Consider the following 11,642-nt stretch of genomic DNA (forward strand, 5'->3'; position numbering starts at 1 on the left):
CACACCCCTCCTGATCAACAGGACCCCCGTTTCGACCGTAGGAGGTCCGTTTCCTCCGTTTTGCGGTACGCCAGACCCCTCCCGATCAACAGGACCCCGTTCCAAATGTAGGAGGTCTGTTTCCTCCGTTGTGCGGTACGCTAGGCCTCGTTTCCATCGCCTGTTCCGTCTAAGCCCTCCCGATGAACACGACCACGCATTCCGTTCCGACCCAGCCGGTTGGCTCCCACGCGTTCCGTTGCCTCCGGATGAACACGACGCATTCCGTTGCCTCCCCATGAACACGACGATGACGCTGTTTCTCCGTTCCGACCCAGCCATATACACGAGCCCTGGCCGTACGTATGCGCGAGTAGGCGTTCGAGACCCCGCCCGTATGTACACATACGTGGCCGTATTTTCTTTCTTGCACCTTGGCCGTTGTACGTACGTGTACATGCTACGTGCGCGCCTCTACTACGACACATACGCGCGTCTACTACGACACGTGCGCGCCTCTACATCTAGCAGTATATATGTACGTACACGTTCGCGACCAGAATGACAACGCTGCGTACGCTTCGACCAGGTGGGTCCCGACTGTCAGGCAGTTCCTTGCGTGCGAAGATGTAGCTGGTGGGTCCCAGCAATCAGGGGGGCGAATCGTTTTTTTTTTTGCCCGGACGCACTTCCTTGCGTGCGAAGGTGTAGCTGGTGGGTCCCAGCAGTCAGGGGGGAAACGTTTTTTTCGTGAAATACGGTGGCCCGTCCGGTGGGTCCCCGCTATCAGGTGGAGGAATAATTATTTTGTGCGTAATAAGTAGGCACTTCCTTGCTGCGGCCGTGGACCCAGCTGTCAGCGTCTCCACGCACAGTACTCTTCCGATGGAAGTCGGTCGTTGACCACATTGACCATGCCGCGCCGAGAGCACCACGGCGGTGGACGACAGCGGGGCCTAGGAAGGGGACGACACGGAGGCAGGGAAGACTCGGCAGTTGTTTCCCACGCGGAGGGGAGTACGACTGTACGAGGGTTTACTGGTTCATCTGCCGTCGCCGGAGAATAACAGCAGGTGTGGGTGAGTAGAGGGATGGCTAGGCCAGCGATGGGAGTACGGTGGGGCGGTGAGGCCTGCATGGCAGCACAGCCGGCCGCGGGGAGGAGGGAGCAGGCAGTCCCGCCGGCGCTTGTTAGAGCGGCTGGAGCAGGAAGAGCAGAGATTGAAGAAGCACGACGGCCGTTGGATGGACATCCAACAGTCAGTGCTTGTGCGTCAACCTTTTTCTTTAGGAAAGCCTCAAATCTGTGGAAAACAGCATACAACCCATCTGCCATTATTTCTAATAATTTACAGCCCATTTGCTAATTCTTGAGGGTTTTTTTGGAGCCCATATTCTTTTTGTTAGCATTACAGCCCATATTGTGGCCACGGTTAAAAAATTATACGAAATTTTGCATATTTCGGTGCGGTCCGAACTGTTTTTAATCCCGAAATTTTGACTCACATTCAAACTGATTTTAAAAATAAATGTATATCAATATAGAATCCAACAAATTCTCCACGCATAAAAATTAATATAATTTAAAATCTTGAAATGAAAAAAAAGATATTTGAAACTAATTGCCGGTTTGATGTGTTTTAAAAATGTACAACTCATTTCTCATTACTGATGGGCCATTTTGTCGGCCAGCCGAATGAAAGCTCTCCTCGTCTTGAAAGATTTGCAGCCCAACAGGCCTGACAAAGCGACTTACTTGGCAAATCACAAAAAAACTGGGTTGTGGCCGTGGACCCAGTTGTGAGCCTCTCCACGTACAGTACTCTTCCGATGGAAGTCGTTCCTTGACCACGCCGCGCGGAGAGCACCACGGCGGTGGACGACGGCGAGGCCTAGGAAGGGGACGATGCGGAGCCGGGGAAGACGCGGCAGTGGAAGCCCGCGCGGAGAGGAGTACGAGGGTTCACTGGTTCGACTGCGGTGTGAGGCTGCCATCGCCGCAGGGCCTGGCCAGCGGTGGGAATAGTAGGGGGCGGTGAGGCCTCTGCGGCAGCACAACCGGCCATGGGAGGCAGGAGCATGCGGCACGACCGGCGCTGCTTTGGGCGGCTGGAGCAAGAAGACCAGAGGTTGAAGAAGCACTACGGCCGTTGGATGGACATCGTACGGTCACTGGAGCTAGAATCGTTCATATTGACTAAGTTGACAAAGCCCTTCATCCCTATCAACTTAGTAGGCCCACAAGTCAGCCTCCCACCAAGGTGGGTCCCAGCTAGCCGGGGGAGTATTCATTTTTTTGTGCGTAATAAGGAGGCACTTCCGGTGGGTCCGAGCTGACAGCGGGGGGAACGTTTTTTTTGCGAAATACGGTGGCCCGTCCGGTGGGTCCCAGCAGTCAGGGGGAAACGATTTTTTTCGCAAAATATGGGTTGCCTGTCCGGTGGGTCCCCGCTGCAAGGTGGAGGAATAATTATTTTCCGCGTAATAAGGAGGCACTTCCTTGCGGCTGCCGTGGACCCAGCTGTCAGCCTCTCCACGTACAGTCCACGTCCGATGGAAGTCATTCCTTGACTATGTGGACCACGCCGCGCCGAGAGCACCAGGGCGGTGGACGACGGCGAGGCCTAGGAAGGGGACGCCGCGGAGCCGGGGAAGACGCGGCAGTGGATGCACACGCGGAGAGGAGTACGAGGGTTCACTGGTTCGGCTGCGCTGCCGTCGCCGCAGAATAACAGGGGGTGTGGGTGAGTGGAGGGATGGCCTGGCCAGCGGTGGGAGTAGTAGGGGGCGGTGAGGCCTCCGCGGCAGCACAGTCGGCCACGGGAAGCAGGAGCAGGCGGCACGACCGGCGCTGCTTTGGGCGGCTGGAGCAAGAAGACCAGAGGTTGAAGAAGCACGACGACCGTTGGATGGACATCGTACGGTCACTGCAGCTAGAATCGTTTATATTGACTAAGTTGACAAAGCCCTTGGTACATCAACTTAGTAGGCCCACAGGTCAGCTTCCGAAACGGTGCACCCCAGATGTCAGGGGGAGGAATCATTTTTTGGGCGAGTGAAGCTAAAATATCCGAGATTGAAGAAGAAGCACGGCATCCGTTGGATGGACATCCAATGGCCACTGCTGCTAGAACCGTGTGTTGACTATAAGTTGACAAAGCCTTGCATACGCGTCAACTCTGTTTTTTAGGGGACGCGTCAACTTAGTAAGGCCAGAAGTGTGTGGCAGAGAACTTATAGCCCATTTGAGATTTGTAAGAATGTGTAGCCCATTTTTGAATTCTAATGGAATTTACTACAACCCATTTACAGTTTGTTAAAAGTACAACCCATTTCAACCAACCGTTCAAAATAGAATTCAATAAAATTTCCCACATTTTGATGGGATCCGAAATATTTTTATCCCGAAATTTCTAGTCAGATTAAATACAATTTCAATATAAATTTATATTACGTAAAAATCCAACAAAACATTGCGCTCGCAACAATTAATGAAATTAAAATTTTCAATATCCAAAAGTAGTATTTTATAAAGTAATCACGTGTTTGGTGCATTTTTTTTATAGTTACTGCCCAGTTTTTATAATTACATCCCATTTATTATTTCTTAAAGCCCATTTTCTTGTTAAGCCTAATGCATCCCTCCTGGGAAAGATTTGTAGCCCAGCGGGGCGCAGAATAACATCTTGACCTTGCCTGGGTATTCCTAAAAAAAAGTATAGCTGGGCTAGCCATTTTCAGCTTGAAAAAAATTAATATCTGGGCTGGATATCTGGCCTGGGCTAGACGGGCCACAGCCCGCCCAGTTAATACCTGCAGCGATGTTTTCGTTGTTGTTCAGAGGAGAAAAATTAATATCTGGGCTAAACATCGAAAAACTCTGCAGTGCTCACACCTCAAAAACACAAATACTGCTCGAGCTGCTTGGTCCCAGCTGTCGGCCGCTTCTTGTGCAATTCTCTCGTTTATTGACTACTACATAGGTTGACAATGGTGTGGGACCGTGATGTCAGGAAACTAGGAGGAAGCAAAATAAATTATAGTTTCATATATATATATATATAATAAGGAGGCACTTGCGTACGTGAGGCTATGGACCTGGTGGGTCCCCATTGTCATCCTCTCCAAGTAAAGTCATCTCCTCGCCTGCGCGCGCTTTCCGCGCGAAACAGTCAGCGCCGCCCGCCCCGCTTCCCGGCGATTGCTCCGCCTTCAAACGACACAAGTGCCGTCCGTCCATCCATCTACCGCCCACATTAATGATACGCGGTTGCCGAGGCGGCTACTCCGGCACCACACGTCCGTACCTCCGCCCGCCCACCATTGCTATATAAACTGCTGCGCCGGCCATAGCCGCAGTCATCCGCATCCGTTCCCTTTCTCCTATCCACACCACTACTGCCCACCATGGCTCCCACGCGCTCCAGCACTCTTCGGGACGGGCGGACAACGGACCACAAGGAGATGGCAGCCATTGCTGCCGACCGGCTGGCCGGCAGGCAGCCGGAGGACGACGACGTCCCAATGGAGAACATGGTAGTCGACGATCCGGCGCCAACCCCCTCCTCCGCGGCATCCTCGCCGGTGCATTGCACCATGACCATCGGCGAGGCCCGTGCCCAATATATGGACAGGGTGAGGCAGATGCGTGAGGAGCAGTTCCGGGAGGCGCAGGCCGACGCCGCCTACAACCACCATCTCCTCCAGGAGCACCTGTAGGCGGAGGAGCAGATCGCCGCGGAGCGGGCGGAGCAGGAGGCGCTGCTCGACTCATACCGCTCCGCCCGCAAGGGCCGCCTCGAGCGCTGGCGGTACCGCATGCGGGTGGCGGAGGCTGCGGCCGCCTACAAAGAGGCTAGCAAAGAGGGCGATGAAGCGGGCGAGGCGCTGTTTGGCGAGACCGAGGACGAGGTAGAGGACAATGCCGGCTCCGACGAGTCCCCGCTCCACTGGCGTTGACGAGGCCCTGCTCTGCCGAGGCCCCACGGCGCCAACAACGAGGCTGAGGACACCGCCGGCTCCGCCGAGGCCCCGCCCCGCCAACAACGAGGCAGAGGACATTGCCGGCTCAGCCGAGGCCCCACCCTGCCGGCAACGTGGGGGAGGATTTCCACCGCTCCGCTGAGGCGCCGCCCGCCGGCAACGAGACAGAGGACATCGCCGGCTCCGCCGAGGCCCCGCCCCGCTGCCAACGAGGCCGCGCCACACAGAAAACGAGGAAGAGTAGAACACGGTAGGTCGCCGCCGCTCGGGTCCAAGTAAGGCCACCGCTGCTACCCTCCGATTGAAGCCAAGCTAGGCGGGTTGACCATTGACGGCCGGTTAGCTTCTTGGCGGCGACGTGGAGTCGGAGAGGTGCGCTGGAGAAGAACGCTGCTTCTACTTAACTATTGGTGCAGTTGGCTGACTGACACGTGGGCCCAACAGGCCACATGTCAGTGACGCAACTGCACCTGCAGTTAAGTCACTGAACCTTCTGTTCGGCTCAGCGGGACACAGGTGGGTAGCTTCGGTTAATTAATTATACCTCCAGCGCACCCCTTTTTAGTTGAAGAATGTATGAAATGTAATGAAATCCGACATGTTTATATGAAATCCGACCGTGTATGAATGAATTTATTTCGATTAGTTTGAATTCTTGTATCACTGGCATTGGATGAACATGCAAAACAATACGTACTAGCATTATTCCCAGGGTGATCACCTCGTTTGCAGCAGTTTCACATGTACTCCCTCCGGTCCTTTCTAGTCTGCATACAAGTTTTGTCTGCAGTCAAAGTATCTCTACTTTGACCAATCTTATACAAAAAAGTATGCACTTTCACAATGTGCGAAGTAAAAAGGAACAGAAGGAGTACAAAGAGTTTGAGCAGCTTTTTAGCGTTTCTGTACATTGCAATCAAACACACAGGCCTGGCAATTCATAGAGAACATTCAAAACGATCGATGATTATGCATCTCAGCGACTCACATGTCAGAGGCAATATTTACTTCACAACTAAAGAATAAACAAAATATTGATCGACGCTGCTGACAGCAAAGGGCGTCCCATTCGAAAATATCAAACGCATGTCTTGCTAAAATCAATGAGAAAAATTTGACAAGGTTGTCCCATTCCAAAATATCAAATGCCTACGATTGTGGAATGGGCAGGGTTTGCCATCAGTTCGGACATTGACATGGCACCTCGTGCTAAATAAACCAGCTGTTCTTTTTGTGCAGTTCCACCAAAATCAACCAAATTCGCGCGTAGCTTGTATGATTTCACCCTTATATGTTGCAACGCCTTGAACTTATCGGCACCTCCGTTCTTGTGGTGGAAATGAATGATTCGATGTATTCATGAACATTTTGTGCAGTTCCCATCTAAATCAAGTTGAGCACCCCTGTTTGCACAAATACAAAAAAGTGATTAGTATAAAGAAAACTGTACTATGAATTGACAGTTTCAACAGGCACATACATGGTCCATGTAGAGCACACTTTTAGAAAAATGGAACTCACCAGAAGAATCCTAGAACAACATTGTACTCGCGCATCACAGCAAAAAATGGAGATTTGTCAGTCCTTCTGAGCTGAAGTTAGTTTGGTCTTGTGGGGAGTAATGTAACCATCCTTCAACTGCTCCTTCTGATGAGAAGATAGACAGGGCTTCTTCATCCTGGCATAATCGGAACTAGTCACTTCACGTACTCCATATTCTTCTTCAGAGGAAGATGATCCTGTTGTGCAAAGACAAGAGGACTACTAAATGCTAGCATCCCTGTTTACTCGAAAAAAAGGAAAGGAAATATTTAAAATAGCACAGATGAAGCACTTCTCAAGGACAATACCACTTTTTCATGACAGTATCTAAACAGTAGCACAACACCAATAGAGATGACAAAGCTCAATCATATGGATGAAATCAGTGGGCGAGTACCAACCTTTGTCAGGAGGCTTATTGTGTAGAGCATACAGATGAAGCACTTCTCCGGAACCATCTGTTGCTATCTACGGTGGTGGCCATGCTTACTATATACTCCTCAATTAATTTAATGTTTCCAACATCTTCTTGTGCAGTTCCACTAAAATATATGGTATCTTCAAAGAAGATCCATGTTTGCACAAGTAGAGATAATTACATATTACATTAAGAGTGGCATCAAATCAGTGGCAAAACAATTGCTCATTCCAGCCATAGCAATAAATTAAGATGCAAAACTATATCATTACTTGTGTCATCACAGTTCCAGTGCTTCATTACAGCACCGAGAGTTGATTTTTGTTTTTCTTCCGCTTGTTCTCCCCCTTCATCACTTGGTTCAATAACAAACAAGCTTCGCCTTCAATGTAAGATTTGGCATGTCAATTAGGGAGCACAAGTATAGTACTAAACTTAATTTTCTGATGAAAGTGGCAAAATACAGGCCAGCAGTTGTGAAATATCCTTATCTTACCTCAATGGGATATTACGGTGCACATACAGATTGGAAGTCTTGTCTCCATTTGTGCAGTTCACTAAAATCAAGCAACATTATCGTACAAGTAGCACAACATATGAAAGCACACTGCAGAATCATGTGAAAGAAGGCTAGTACTGACCTCTCATGATGCGGAATTCAAACAACTCACAAGAAGAAGATCTGAACCAAATTCGCCTTAACGGATAGGAAGTAAGATCTCCTCTTGTGCAGTTCCACTAAGATCAAGCAATCAAGCAACGTTGTCGGTGTGACATTTTGGTTGAACTGCACAAAACACTCTTAAAACAAAAGTATTTTGTGTGCAGTGCAACAAAAGGTCACAATGGCAACGAGGTGAAGTAGATAACCCTGTTTACACAGAGGTGCAAAAGAAACAATTAGTGGTCAATAACGGTGGATGACACAGAAGCCAACAAAAAGAAGCATCTACCTTATCTAAATGGGAAAGAAAGCAAGACAGTAGCATTTCTCAAACTGTGGCATTGATTAATATTAACATAGAGATTATATTAACAATAAAATTCGTTAAACATGTAATTTGCTTTTAACTGTGGCATTGCATCAACTTTCCAGCGGCATTATTAGAGGGTGTTTGTTTACAGGGACATTTTGGTGTAGGGACTAAAAAAACTCCGTGTTAGTCCCATCTAAACCAAGGAGCATATTTGTGTTGGTCCCAGTTTTGTTATCTTTAGACACCTTTCCCTATGTGAGCGCAGCAAATCTAGTCCTGCTCAAACTCTACAGCCTTGTCCCTTCCTTTCCTTTTTGAACTAGTACTTTCGCCCCTTCCTTTCCTCTTTGAACCACGTCCTAGATTTATGCAATACAACTTTCCCCACTACTTTCCCCCATTCCTTTCCTCTTTGAACCACGTCCTAGATTCATGCTATACAACTTTCCCCCTTCATTTCCTCTTTGAACCACGTCCTAGATTCATGCTACATACAACTTTTCCCACTACTTTCCCCCACTCCTTTCCTCTTTGAACCACGTCCTAGATTCATGGTATACATGCAGCTAGAGCAATGCATGTGGAGTAAGTAAATTATACCTTAAGGTTCTTGGGGCGTGGTTCCGTGGGCGACAGGACGGCAGCAAAGAAGAAGGGGTCAGAGGCCCTCCCGCGCAGCCACTGGGTGGAAAGTGAACAGCTGCGCCGATAGTCCCTCGCCGACGGCGACAGCGTTAAGCCTCCTTCCCTTCCCGGCGGACGGATCCTGCCGGCTCTTTGAGCAGCAGTGAGGGGAGAGAGAGGCCAACGAAGTCTTGTTTAGATCTGGAGAGGGCGAGAGAGTGTGAAGAGAGCAACTACAAGCGCTGAGGCTCCAGCGGGAGAGGGCGAGAGAGTGTGAAGAGAGCAACTACAAGCGCTGAGGCTCCAGCGTGTATATATATACTGGAGAGAGAGTGTGAAGCGTGCAAACCCTAGAAAACATTTTGACCAGTCAAAGAATCCACCCGAGACCTCAAGTTTGATGAGCGAACAGGCTAACCAGCTACACAACCCTCCCGTTATGTTCAACGAGAGGGAAATAATATTTTATACATTCCTGCATTCGTGTGACAAGCATGCCGTGTTTTTTTTGTGTGGGAGTCATTGGGATTTCAATCATAATCGTGTCATGTGGCTTTGGTGGTAAGACTATCCACAGTGGTGCAGAAATAATGCAACCTTAGTCACCTTACCTCTCTCCACGTAGTACGTTGGGTCCCACCAGTCAGAGGGTGAAACAAACAAATTAATAAGAAAAATTAAAAGCGCCAGCGGTGTATCTTACCTCACACATCTCGCTACCGCTCGGGAACACTGTCCAATTGATCCCTCTGTTCGCTCACGTACTATTTTAAGTGAATCCTTATTATAACATGCACACAAATTTTGGGCACTTGTATTCGACTTAAGTCAGTGTGCCACCGTATCTCGTATACTTACTACTCCCTCCGTCTAGGTGTAATAAGTCACGTTAGAAGGTGCAACGGGACCATGGTGCGTGTGTGTGTGTGTGTGTGTTTAACAGCATGTGTGTGTTAGAGAGAGCGACAGATCGACCTACTCCTACAGAGAGATGTTGTGTAGTGTAGTACGATTTTAGCCGCGAGAGTCGGTGCATCCTCTCGTTTCCGGGCGTGTCCGGTAGGGACATGTGGACAGCTGCCACGCCCGCTCCTGACCAGCCTGGCCCTCCCAAAGCCCCTCCATCGCCCGCGCGCGCTTCCCGCCCAAAACGGTCAGCGCCACTCCAAAGAATCGGTGCCGCATTCATGCCCGGGCAGAGCGGACACGACCTCTCACTGGCGCAAGAGTGATGGTTGCTTCGTCCGTCCAACTTACTGCTGGGTCTATGTGATTTGACGGCTCATTGGTCTTTATTACTGAGGTGGTAGGACTGCTGGATGTCCCACGCTTTCGGCGAAAGGAGGTACTACTACTAGATTACAATTTTCTCCATTCTTACAGCGGAGGTGTGCAAGAGCAGTGAAAACACACAGGCTCGGTGATTACATGGCCCACCTCTTTACATAGTACTCCCTCCGTTCCTAAATATTACTAGATGAGTCCCCGCGCGCTGCCGCGGAACAGCGTTATATCTCTCTGCGCAAAATTATCGATTTCATAGAACTAAAAAAAAAACTCTATAAATGCATGACAAATGTGGTAGCCAAACTAAATAAACTCCCATCATCATTTAGATCATCCCACGTAAGGAAAAAAGATCAGCCAACTCCTACTGCATAATGGGATTATATTTTTCTTTTTGACATGTTAATGGGACTTAAAAGCTCACTTACATGCATGCTACCGGTGCATGCTTGCATGCAGACATGTTGATGTGATTTAAAACCCACTCACATGCATGTGCCACGGTATTTCTGCATGCTTGCATGTGGCTTAGTGCGGAGCCTCTCAACGTCTAGATCAGACAGCTATTATGGACTGATTTACTTCATCTAACAGCTACATCAATTTTGATGATGCGGCTCAAGGAGAGGATAGAGAATTCCTAGTAGTGGGGGCTAGCTATTACTAGTAGATAAGTCTTTGTAGAGATTCCACTACATACGGAACAAAATGAATGAATCTACACTTAAAATGCATCTATATACATCCGCATGTGGTTCATGGTGAAATCTCTACAAAGACTTATATTTAGGAAAGGAGGAAGTACTAGTATAGTACGTACTGTAATTTATCAGCGAGATAAATTTGTACAATGCTATGAAGCTTCCAGCTTCTGTTACATGTATCTTGCGTACAAGGTTGCCCGTTGCAACATTTCATCAAATACAAAGGAGACTAACATGCATGCTATTGCATCTCAATGATTGACAGATCATAGCAAATATGTACTCCCTCCCTTCCAAAATAAGTGTCTCAACTTTGTGCAAACTTTAGTACAAAGTTGTACTACTACTAAAGTTGACACTTATTTTGGAACAGAGGCAGCTAAAGAAAAAAACGATCCATGCAGTCCCTAGCCCTTGAACCGTGAACCCTGACCAGGCTTCAATTTGCTGGCAACGTTCGAGCTTCCTAATAAATGAAGTTTGCAACCTTTTGACCATCGGATCATTTTGTGCAGTTTCACCAAAATCGAGATGAGCATCCCTATGGCAAAGAAATTGAAGAAGCGTGATTAGAATAAGATTACTGGAACTAGTTGATGAGACATAAACTCATCACAAATATAGTACGTAGAAGCAGTAGAGGTATGTGCGGGGCAAAGAAGTAGAGAAATATCCACAGGGAGTGATGTGGGCAGCTGGAGCAGTGGTGCAAGCCGGCTGTAAAGGGAGTTGTACCTGAGGGACGTAACTCAACCTTGAGGAGGGCGGTGGGAGGCAGCAACTGCCCACGTCGCGGCAGTGAGCAAGGGACGAAGGCAACCTCACCGGCTTTGTGAGAGAGAACTGCGGGGACCCCTGATCGGGACGTGCCGACAGTGGGTTTTCGCCGTCGGCGATGGCCACCGCATCTACACTACGCATCCACCCCTTCCCCAAGCGGACGTGATCCGCCGGGATGTTAGAGATGTGGCCACAGTCGTTTTGTGTGAGAGAGTGTGAAGAGAGCAACCGTGTAGGCTGGCCCGTCCTGACTATGTATATAGTGGAGCGGTTTCCTTTTCCCTCCATATGAACCTATCATATTGCGTACGTGCCACTGAAGAAAAAAAAACTTTATTTATAAATGAT

The sequence above is a fragment of the Triticum aestivum genome, chromosome 6D (genome assembly GCF_018294505.1).
Source record: "Triticum aestivum cultivar Chinese Spring chromosome 6D, IWGSC CS RefSeq v2.1, whole genome shotgun sequence".
In the NCBI taxonomy this organism is placed as follows: Eukaryota; Viridiplantae; Streptophyta; class Magnoliopsida; order Poales; family Poaceae; genus Triticum; species Triticum aestivum.